The 12398-nt window shown below is 37.6% G+C and overlaps 1 protein-coding gene and 1 pseudogene across 6 annotated transcripts in view; one reads left to right on the top strand and one right to left on the bottom strand.

The window, feature by feature from the left end:
• B3GALT1 (beta-1,3-galactosyltransferase 1) overlaps positions 1 to 12398 on the top strand; it is a 602186-nt gene that overhangs the window by 388790 nt on the left and 200998 nt on the right. The gene's annotated exons all lie outside the window — the stretch shown is intronic.
• Positions 5342 to 6174, bottom strand: LOC137225851 (ubiquitin-conjugating enzyme E2 variant 1 pseudogene; annotated as a pseudogene).

Raw genomic sequence — 12398 nt, 5'->3', positions numbered from 1 at the left:
CCAGTATTACTTAGAGTAAAAGCTAAAGACTGGAGAATGGTCTGCAAGGCACCACCTCTCTGGTTTCATCTCCTATTGTTCTCCCCCTTGTGCACCCCATCCCAGCTACCTTGGCCTCCTCAGTGCTCTGAGAACACACCAGCTCTATCTCAGAAATTTTGTGCCTGCTGTTCCTTTGCCTGTGATGCTCTTCCAAGGATATATACATGCATCTCTCCCTCATCTCCTTAAGTCTGCTTTAATGTCACCTCTTCAATGAGGCCTCCTCTGACTATCTAAATTTGCTATCTCACCCCCATCCCCACTCCACTGCTTTTCTCCTTCTTCTCTTTATGTATTGTCATGACATGTATCTGTGAGTCTGTTTCTGTTTTATTATATACATTCCTTTGTTTTATTTTTTAGATTCCACATATAAGTGATTACATAGAGTATTTGTCTTTCTCTGTCTGACTTATTTCACTAAGCATACTATCCTCTAAGTCTATCCACATTATTGCAAATGGCAGAATTTCGTTCTTTTTTATGGCTGAGTAATATTCCATTGTATGTACTTATAGGATGTGGTCTTTTTAAAATCCCTATTGCGTGAACATACAAAGCAATTAGTTGTGGAAAGGATTAATTTACAAGTCAAAGAATTTCTTATTATGAAATATGAAATTTATTAACTGTTTTTTAAATCATCCTGATTTTGAAGTGGATATAAATTTTGTGGGGAACTGTCAATGATTAGATTATTATAATTTGCCTTGAGTCAAGTTGAGGAAAAAGGGATGGATCTATAATTTGTTTTAACTATTTTAGTTTTTGAAAAACACATTATGAGGATGAGCAACAATATTTCGTCTAGGAAATAAATATACATATTATAATCAAAAGATTTTTTTAAACATCAAGTTAGATAGTAATTCAAGGGATTTTCTGTCAGTATTTCCAAGTTTTAATTTACATTGTGTGTATTAATCAAGGTTCTTCAGAGAAACAGAACCAACAGGGCGTGTACATATGTATATGTCCCCCCATAGTGGTATTTATATTTACATTTATAAAGAGATTTATCTTAGGAATTGGCTCACGCAATTATGGAGGCTGCGAAATCTCAAGAGCTGCAGTCAGCAACTGGAAACCCAGGAGAACCAATGGTACATCTTCCAGTTAGAAAGCCAGCAGGCTGAAAACAAAAGAAAAATCAGTATCACACAATGGAATATTAGTCAGCCATAATAAAGAACAAAATAATGCCATTGCAGCAACATGGATGGGCCTAGAGATTGTCGTACTGAGTGAAGTAAATCAGACACAGAAAGACAAATATCATATGATATTGCTTATATGTGGAATCTAAAAATAGGGTACAAATGAACTTATTTGCAAAACAGAAGTAGAGTCATGGATATAGAAAACAGACTTATAGTTATCAGGGGGTAAGGGGAGGAAGGATAAATTGGGAGATTGGGATTGACATATACACACTACTATATATAAAATAGATAACTAATAAGAACCTGCTGTATAGCACATGGAACTCTACTCAATAATGTGTAATGGCCTATATGGGGAAATAATCTAAAAAAATAAAAGTGTATATATGTATAACTGATTCACTTTGCTGTACACCTGAAACTAACACAACATTGTAAATCAACTATACTCCAATAAAAATTTTTTAAAAAAGAAAAGAAAAACAGAGTACTAAAAATGAAGAAAAAAGAAAATCAGTTTCAGTTCGAATCCAAAAGCAGGAAAAGATAAAGATCAATGTATCAGCTATAGTCAGGCAGGAGGAATTCCCTGCTACTTGAGAGACAGCCAGACTTTTTGTTTCATTCAGACCTTCAGCTGATTGGATGAGGCCCACCCACATTAGGGAGGGCAATCTGCTTTACTCAGTCTGCAGAGTCATTGTTATTCTCATCCAAAAACACCATCACAGACACACCCACAATGTTTTACTAAATATCTGAGCACACTGTAGTCCAGTCAATTTGACATATAAAATGTACCATCACAGTGTGTTCCAAATTTCCTAAGTATTAAAGATTTTTTCTAATAATGATTCTAGAATAAAACTATATATCTTCATTGTCTTCAAAAGGAAAGGTAATACATAGTTTTTTTTTTATTGAAGTATAGTTGATTTACAGTGTTGTGTTAGTTTCTGCTGTACAGCAAAGTGATTCAGTTATACATATATATATTCTTTTTCATATCCTTTTCCACTGTGGTTTATTACAGGATATTGAATATAGTTCCCTGTGCTATACAGTAGTACCTTGTCATTTATTTTATATGTAGTAGTTTAATATACTGTTTATTATGTGAGAGAAATGATGAATATTTCAAAAACTATCTGAGATAATGTCAGAAACTTATATTTTTTAAAATCTCTGTTTTTCTATTGAAACCTTCCATTTAAAGAAGATTGCAAATTCTGAAATACAACTTTAAGAGTGTATTTCTATTTCATTGTGAAAGCAGTATAAATGTAACATTTCTTATGGAGGGGAGCTTCTTTGTTCCTAACTTTCATTTCATGTTTTATACAATAATCAAAAGAAAATGAAACAAACTTCAGAACTACTTTTTTAGAGTAGTGACAGTGAAATATGTGAATAATTACAATGGCCCCAAAAAAATATTTTCCCACAACTTTGATTTTCTCAGAACTACACAAAGCTCAACTTCCTCTATGAGCATATTATCTTCAGTGTTTATTCTGTTTGTTCAGTTGATAGAGGTTTTTTTCATGAAATGCCTTGATCGTAGAGTCACTATAAGCTCAGTTAACTTTGCAGAGAAAACTGGGTGCTCATTTTCTTCTCTGTATTGCCCAGTAACATACTCAAACAAACATTATAGTGGGGAGAAGAGAGCCCATGACTCGACACTGAAGAGTTCACGTATATGGAGTGGTATTCAAAATACTTAACAAATGGTAAGACATAAGTACCAATCAATAAGAACACAAGACATAAATGTCACTAAATGGAACCTGCCTAAAGTTCTCAGTGGAATTTTGGAAACTATTGTCACATAAGAAAGCAATGATGTTTACTGACTTAATCATGCCTGTACAGATGTTACACTTTCTTTGGTATGTTGTCCCATTTTTGCATTTCAAACTCTAATTTATAGGTCCTAAAGCTTTCTGAGGATGTAATAGTTTGAGTATGATGCTGGCATTGTTATCATGGAAATTGGGACTTTATGAAAATATCCCATACTAAATAATACATCTGAAAATTAAATTTCTCAGAAAGCTTCATTAAAGCATCAATAGATTTTATTGAGAATGGGTCAGGAGAGAGAGAGAGAGAGAGAGAGTGAGTGTGTGTGTGTGTGTGTGTGTGTGTGTGTGTGTGTGTGTGTGTGTGTGTTTGGGGCGGAGTGTCTAATAAGGGTACACACGGAAAAAGCACAGCCCTCAGAAACAGAACAACTAGGAAGTGGGAAATATATATACATGAAGAATTAGAAAATTAGATCAAATATGGTGGTTCCTAAGAAGAGGCATAGGAGAATGTTATAGAGGATTGAGGGGAGAAGATCCCTTTGTACTAAGAGACCTCAGAGAAGGCTTCATGGAGAAGGTGGTGGCATAGAATATGAGAGAACAACAGGGAAAATGAATGATCGATTTGGGATCATCTCATTGTAAGTCATAAATGGTAAACTAAGGCACCTTGCTTGTTAATGTGGGGTATAAAGAAAGTTGAAAGACAGAAAGAGTGCTCTCCCAGGTAGAAAATAATTACATATTGATATAAGAGAAGATAACGCTTATAAAAGATCGAGGTGATGCTTGTTGGAATCAGTCATCTTCTGAAAGAGTAAGTGCTGTTATCAGATTACATTTTTTTCTTTTTTTAAATATTAACACACACTTCTTTTTATTATATTAAAATCAGGCAATGGTCTGACAATAAAAAGTCTACTTATGGAATACTGTTATGTTAAACTTTACTTACAGGATGTTAAATCCTTAGAGCTAAGGTTTTCCCCAGAAAAAGATTAATGGAAACATCAGGTGCTTTGCAGACTTGATAGTTGCTGCTTTAAAAGGTGGTTTTACACCACAAACACTAAATTAAAAAAAAAAAAAAACTCTTAGAACACAATGAATTGCTCTTATTTCGGTATGCGTCCAACATCTCAGCATTTAGTGGTCCTGAACAGAAAAGTGGAAAACGCAGCCACTGGCCAGGAATTCCAGGGATCTGCCGTGCACGCCAAGTTCTTTCTTATCCCTGCTGAGGACTCAGAGAAGCAGCAGCACTGAAACCAAAGTATGCACTGAGTTCAAGGTTCTTTATGTTCCAGTTGTCAGATTCCAAACTAGACCCAAATGGATTGCAAGGATGACCAAATGAGAGCCCTGTTTAAAACGTCTTCAATTTTTGAAAGCAAAAGCAATTACAGGAAAAGAAAACGATTCATTCAGAGGAATCGTGTGTGCTTACCAGTGTCTTCTGTGGCCTTTCTCCAAGTTTAACGACCAAGGACTTTGAGAGCTGGCAGGTCTGAGTGACCTTGGTGACTGTTCTTTTCACCTTATCAAAACCTGAGCTAGGGCTTCCCTGGTGGCGCAGTGGTTGAGAGTCCGCCTGCCGATGCAGGGGACGTGGGTTCGTGCCCCGGTCCGGGAAGATCCCGCATGCCGTGGAGCGGCTGGGCCCGAGAGCCATGGCCGCTGAGCGCGTCTGGAGCCTGTGCACCACGACGGGAGAGGCCACAACAGTGAGAGGCCCGCGTACCGCAAAAAAAAAAAAAAAAAAAAACCTGAGCTAAAAAAAGTATCAGCTGATGATGACAGCAGAGGGTGGCAGGGCTGAGAACCCAATATTCATTTCCCAGGCTGGTGGAGAGTAAATAAGTGTGGTTCCAAAACTAAATGAGGGAGGTCAGAGATGCTCTCCAACCTTCCCTTATGGCCAAAGCAAGGAAGTGTCCTGGAAGGTGTTGGGTGGTGATGGTGCAAAAAGGGACTTGAGTAGGAAGAAGGAAAAAGCAGCACCCCTCGATTAAGGTGAGGGGAGAAGATATGGGGAAATCCCTGAATTCCTTACCAAAGGCCAATTTCAGAGGGGAGCCGAGGGGGTTACAATCTATGCTTCGGCCAAGGGTGGTAGTGGAGACTGGGAAGAGGATGATGGCTTGGAAGGGAGGCAGCATTTAAGAGTTAAAGAAAGAAACCAGGGGTGCAGACAAAGCACCCCCCACACACCCAGGAGTAGTCCCACAGGCTGTGACCTGAAACCTTCACATCTACTCTAAGAAGCCACCCCCAGCTGGAGGGCTGTTGCAGGAAGGGAGGAGGCAGGGGGAGGGGAAGGGGGAGAAGGCAGAGACCCCAGGCCATGTAATCAGCAGCAAGGTGATTGCGTGGTGTGTCTTTTGACAGTTGAGTTAGATGTGCCCCGCTGGTTATGATGGGAATCGATTTAAATACACTTTCTTGATCCCAGAAGTTCAGCTATGTGGACAGTGGTTACACTTGACAGGATGATTTGTTATTGCACAACTTATATATTTCAAATGGAAATAGTATCAGAAAATCAGTATCATTTACAGTATCTTACGATAAACTGCCTTTGAATGGGAGTTTCCTTTCCAGTACTTTGAGGTCTACAAGACGTATCTAGAAATTTTACTACTGTGGAAGATGAAGACGACTGCTTAAGTTGAATGGGGGCTAAGGGGGGGCCTGTGGTTTTTCTTTTTGATTAATTGCTGTAACACTGTCCTTCAGGAGGCTGAGGGAGTTTCATATTTTCTTTAGACATCATTAGGCGCCGAAGCTCTTGCAGGACAACTTTGATGCTATATGAGTTCTGCCATTCTGCTAGCACTGACATGGCTCTTGGGTCCACCACTCCATTAGAACTATTAACTCCATTCATATTAATTTTTGTTACAGCTCTTACAAAGGGGGGTGCTTCTGGGTATTTAAGTCCACATTCTATTTTAAGGCTGTGTATTCAGTTTTCATAAACAGTTCTTGGAGGCCCAATTATCATCCCTGTCCATCTTGTGGACAAGTGTCACGTCTTTGTCATCTTCTAGACCCCAGCTAACTGTGCCATCTCCTATTCCTTTCTGGCCTACTTCGATTTCTTCCAACAGTGGGCAATTGCGAGGGACTTTTACTCCCTAGCCCGTGGTGGCTACCATCTTGCGTCGCTGTCGCTCAAAGGCTGGCCCCTTCTTCACCCCCAGATTACGTTCTTTAGTTCTTCCCACTGACTCCCAGTAAGCCCAACACTGAGAGATACACATGAACAAGATTAGCACCTTGCACAATACCTTGCTCAGGGTGAATAAATATTTTTCAAATACCTATTTTAAGATTAAGACCAAAATCCTTATATTAAGAGCTCAAAAAGGGTCTAATAAATATCTTTCTTTCAAGATACCTAATTGCCTAATTAGTATTCTTAAAAGTCACAAGAATTATCTATTTCAGAATTGTTTCATTAGATATTTGGGTTGTAATTAGAATATAGTTAGATATTATGATCTAGTTAGTTATCTAGAAAAGCCTTTGGGGTGAATCATTTTTTTTTAACATCTTTATTGGAGTATAATTGCTTTACAATGTTGTGTTAGTCCCTGCTGTATAACAAAGTGAATCAGCTATATGTATATGTATATCCCCATATCTCCTCTCTCTTGCATCTCCCTCCCACCCTCCCTATCCCACCCCTCTAGGTGGTCACAAAGCACCGAGCTGATCTCCCTGTGCTATGCGGCTGCTTCCCAGTAGCTATCTATTTTACATTTGATAGTGTATATATGTCCATGCCACAAGGACCTCTGATTAATCAGAAAAATTGTTCCCCTCATTATATTGCTAAAGAAAGATAAAACATAATGACTGATTATTATAACATTTACTTTTTGCCATTAATCCTAATAGTTAGATAAATTGGAAGTCGGGTATTAACTAGTTCTGAATTAAGCTTTGCTATTTTATTTATCCATGGAAATTATTGTTTTAATTAAAGATACAACCACAGTAAATAGCAATAAGTGGTCTCAAGACCTACGTAAACTACCAGTTACTAGGATTGCATATATATTAGATACAACTAACATTGGTATTAAAAGAGGAAGGCCTCTAGGACTGTGAATCAAATATTTTTACTTGTTATTAAGATGGTGCCTGCCAACAGGCTGCTCACAAATACCCATTAGAGTTATAAAGCAAGAATTTATCTTAGTTTATTAATGGAAAGTTAATGAGTAGAAAGCATGGCCTCTCTCTCTCCTTCTCCCTGCTTCCTATCCCATTATAAATCCACACCTTTTCTTCATTTTCTTTGGAAAAAAAATTTTAGGGTTCCAGTTTATCTTACGTAAGCAGAAGATAACACTTAGAAATGTACTTGTAACATAAAATGGCCAGTTAATAAGCATGGGGCCACGTCTGGACTAAAAAGCATTTTGATGCAGCCTCCAGAGAAGCTTTTGTCAAAGAATAACAAACATATGAAGTAACCAAAGAGTCCATCCTGAGGTCAATTTGTTGAGAGGTCTATAGACCCAGGATGTCTCAAAGGAGTTGACAACATCCTGCTTTGGACATACATAAATAACATGCTGGCAAAAGCATTATTGATGAACTGGCACAATTTGATGAAAATAGCAGACCAAAGTGATGAAAGACCAAAGAAGAAAATTAAGATTTGCCTGTTTTTTAAAACATGGTAATTTTTAAAAAGAATTTATATTTTGACTCTTTTTAAAGGCTGGGCAGTTTGACCTGTAATGAATAGTCGCATATTTGTGATTATATGTCTATAATATGTATTAACAAATTATTAAAAACTGTTTGCCCCCAATACAAAAAAGGGAAAGTTGTAATATATCACTTCCTGAAATTACTTTTGACTGGGTGTCAAGACAAGCAGCTGGAATAGGACCTGTTGCTGGAAGTGCATTTTCCCAAGTTGTAGACATACAATAACGTGTAGCATCCTGCCCAGGACTGTGGTCTGGACCTGCCAGATGAACCCCTCTGCACCTTAATGGCCCAGCCCTTGTGTTGAATGCACACAGTGGTCTTCTTGCCTTCGGAGTGCTTTATCACCCTCCATCATTTTCTACAACATGTGAATAAAAATGGCCTCTGTTCGGAAAAGTTAAAGTCAAACTGAGAAATGAACTTGATTCCCAATCCGCCATAGTATAAGAGAAACTGAGTGGTTTGAAAATACTTTTGTGTTACTTTGACACACTGGCTCTCAACCCTGTCATACTCCAAGCCCCATTTTTATAGCAAATATTTTATGAGACATCTTTATTTGCCTCAGAGAAATTCCAAGATAAACTACCTGCACAGACTATTTAAAGAAATAAATATAATGCTCTGCCTGTAATATAAAGGAAAAATACATAAATGCCCTGGAGTACAACTGCATTGGTGACATAATGAAGTAATCAGACACCTGCATCTATCCAGAGGTAGACTCACTGGAGACTCATAGTGAATGTGGCAGCTACAAAGGCTGACTGATATGGGCGAGTGTATTGGGAACTCAAATGCCTTGTGATGTTTGTTACTTTTCAAAATAGTGAACACTCCTGGCAAATTAAAAAAAAAATTGAACAAAATACAGCATTTCCTCCATTCACACAGCACTTCCATTCCTGATAAATTCAGTATACACTAGAACCATACTGAAAATACTTTGTGTTTTACTCTGTGTAAAAAAGTTAGGTTACAGGCTTCTGTTATTATACCCAGGTGTTTTACCTTCATGCATATGTGAAAACCAGGTAGAATGGGGACTACTCTGTATATTGCAGAGTGTCTAGCATCCCTGGCCTCCACGTACTAAATGCCGGAGCACCCTCTCCATTTTTATGACAACCAAAACCATCTGCAGAGATTCACAAGGCACCCGCAAGGGGTGGTACCAATGCCACTGAGAGCTTTGCCTGGTTCTCAGCATGGCACGTGATCACTCATCACTTCTACCCTACCCCAGTCCTGTTAAAGTCTGAAGTATAGCAATACTGTTAAAGCCTGAAGTATAGCGATACTGACTTCCTATCTATCAGAAAAATTCATACCAAGGGATTTTATAACCTTTGCTAAAAAAAATAAGGAATCACAAAATTATTTTAAAATTCAAGCCTGATCATGTTTCTTCCTTGATCAAAACTTGAGTGGATATTTATTTATTTATTTAATAGTTGATTTACAATGTTGTGTTAATTTCTGCAGTACAGCAAAATGACTCAGTTATACATGTATATATATATATATATATATGTATACACATATTCTTTTTCATATTCTTTTCCATTATGGTTCATCACAGCATGTTGAATATAGTTCCCTGTGCTATAGAGTAGGACCTTGTTGTTTATCCATCCTTGATCATTTTTTAAATTCAAATAGTTTTTAAGGAGCAGATCCTTTTATTCAAACAAAAATCTTACATGAAAACACAATATATAAAAGAGATAGAAGCAGTTCTGCTCTGCTTAGAACTAGGGAGGGGACCTGGCACCTTACCCACCCAGGCCTCTCCTTAGCAGTGTCTGAGGCAATCCCACAAAACCTTTCATCTAGGGCTCTAAGGAACACTGTTTGGAAGGCACTGACTTAAAGGATACAGGCTACCAGGCTCTAGCCCCAGAACCCCTCCCTCACAGTTGACGCTCACACTATAGCATCCAGCCATACCTACTAGGGGCCATTTACCTCCAAATGTCTGCTGCCCTTTACCTTTGTTTTCACTGCTTCTTCTCCCCTGAACTCATCTTAATCACCAAGCCTACCCATGTTTTATCAGCTCTCTGGGATGTTTTCCTTCACATCGCTAGGTAGTCAGGCTCTTTATTCTCTGTGTTTCCATCTGTTCTGCCATCCATCATGGGTCTAATAATGACAGCTGGCATTGGTTGATTGCTTGCAAAGTACCAGGGCATTTTATAACCTCTTTCTTGTTTTAACACGTCTTCCTCATAATAATGCAATGATACAGGTACTAACGGTGTCCCCATTTTATAGATGAGGAAACTGAGGCCCAGAAACGCTAAACAACTTTCCCAAGGTTGTTTGTAACTTGGAAGTGCAGGAACCACAATCTGAATTTAGGTAACCTATGTGATCTGATTATCATGCCTTTTTTCCCACTGTCTTCTTCTACACTGGGAGTTCCTTGAAACATCAGTCACATCTTACTCATCTTCCTGTACCCAGCACTCAATAAGCCTCAAAAAATGCTATTAAATAATCAAAATGAGTGCTTCCTTCATAGACTCAGCCCAGTGAGATACTTTAACTCAAAAATTCATAAAATGTTTATTGGCCTTCTTATAATGATTTCTCCTTTTCCCGCTTTCATTACTTTATTAAAAGCTGATAAAACTAACAATGTTAGATCACAGTGCAGCAAGCAGTGTGCAGCTCAGATGGTCATAGAAATTGAAAATATTTAAAAGAAAATTCAGTTAATAGATTTATAATTGTTTTCTGAACACACTTCCAGTTAATATATTAAATGTGCTTATTCAATAGGGAATCTGTTTCATGTAATACATAGTTTTCGTGTTGCTATATTAAATAGGTGTGTTTCCTGTACTAAAATAAGGAATAAATATATTTCTTTTCAGGGGGGGCTTTATATCTTTTTTTTATTTTTTAAATTGAGATATAATTGACATATTAGTTTCAGATGTACAACATAATGGTTCAATATTATGTGTTGTAAAATGATCGCCACAATAAGTCTACTGAACGTCCATCACCACATACAGTTACAGTTTTTTTCCTGTGATGAGAACTTCTAAGATGTCCTCTCTTAGCAACTTTCAAATGTGCAACACCTTGTTGTTATCTATAGTCACCATGCTGTATATCACATCCCCGGGACTTAGTTATTTTAGAACTGGAAGTTTGTACCTTTTGATCACCTTAGTCCGTAATATCATAGGAGTATATTCATAGGAGTGAATATATTTCTATTTCAACTTTTCCAAAGACTCAGTTTTATTTTTATTAATTATATGCAATTTCAAACCTTTCTAACCTTTATTATACCTATTCTTTTGCTCACCCACTTACGCAGTTACATTTCTTTTTCCCCGGCATATCTTCTTAATTCAGGCCTTTTGTAGAACTCTCTAAGAATTCTCCAGATCTTGAGATTCCAGAGCTTCCAGTAATTAAGACTGTGGGTCTCAGAATCTGTCAGCCTTGGCTCTGCCTTTTACTAGCTGGAGGACACTGAGCAAAGTTACTCATCATCTCTGAGCATCAGCTTTCTCATCGGTAAAACTGGATTATACTTGTTCCTGTCTCAATGTCTTTAAAATGCTTACCTCAATGAGTGGCTCATACTACGTGCTCAGTAAATGTTAGTTATTTGTAACTTTCATGTTTATCTTGGGGGAAGAGGCTGCTTTTTTAAAATAAGTGTCTCAGCTTTCTCTTAGACTGAGTACCCGTTGTTACTTCCCTTCTGGCAAATAGCATAGACTTCATTTTTAGCTCCCCTGTATTGATAGAATGTGTTATCTGATATTGGTCTTGCTAACTCATAAACATATGAGTCCTTTCTACTTAATAAACCATGTTAGTGCCTAAATTACTTTTTTTTTTTTTTTAACTGCTCTTTGGTGAAACCTTGGAGCCTGGCATTTTCTAAATGCTAATTGCTTTCTTTTCTCACTCTGGTAATTCATCCCAAACACATACTTTTGATTAAGGATTAGTTCTATATAAATATTTTGTGAATGAAAAATATCACATACAAAGTTAAACCTTTGTTCTGAATGTAGGGAAGATTTATAAGTACACATCACATTAGAGTTGCCATATTGTCAAAAACCCAGGAAGAGGACGTTTTTGTTTCTCCAGTTCAGTAGGCTGATATGTAAAAAGTCATTCACAAGTCAGTCTGTTTAGATGTTTTGTGTTAAAATCCAGAATGGGAATAAAGATTTAATCTCTCTCTCTCTCTCTCTCTCTCTCTCTCTCTCTCTCTCTCTCTCTCTCACACACACACACACACACACACACGCACACACACACGCGCACACACACAGAAGATAGTGCTTTGCCTGCCCTCGTAAGCACACATCAAAATCTGCTAGTGGTTTGCATGAGGCACAGGGACAGGTGGGCAGGCAACCTTTCTAATGACTAAATAACTAAATAACCGGGTTTCCAAAGCATTCAGATCCTGGATGAGGATTTTTTTAAGGGGATGGGGAATTAAACCTATCCCTCCGTATTTGTCCTATGTTATTATGTAGTTAAAATGTTTTTCCAATATCTTCTAAGTTCACAGATTCTGAAAGAGCTAGGTATTTAGGATTCATGTGGTTTTTAGTGAGTGAAATATATATCTCAAGAGATTCAGATTTGTCTCAGCCAAGGC

This window comes from Pseudorca crassidens, chromosome 6 (genome assembly GCF_039906515.1).
Source record: "Pseudorca crassidens isolate mPseCra1 chromosome 6, mPseCra1.hap1, whole genome shotgun sequence".
Classification (NCBI taxonomy): domain Eukaryota; kingdom Metazoa; phylum Chordata; class Mammalia; order Artiodactyla; family Delphinidae; genus Pseudorca; species Pseudorca crassidens.
Note: the sequence above shows the minus strand (reverse complement) of the source record. Positions and strands in the feature narration are given on the sequence as shown.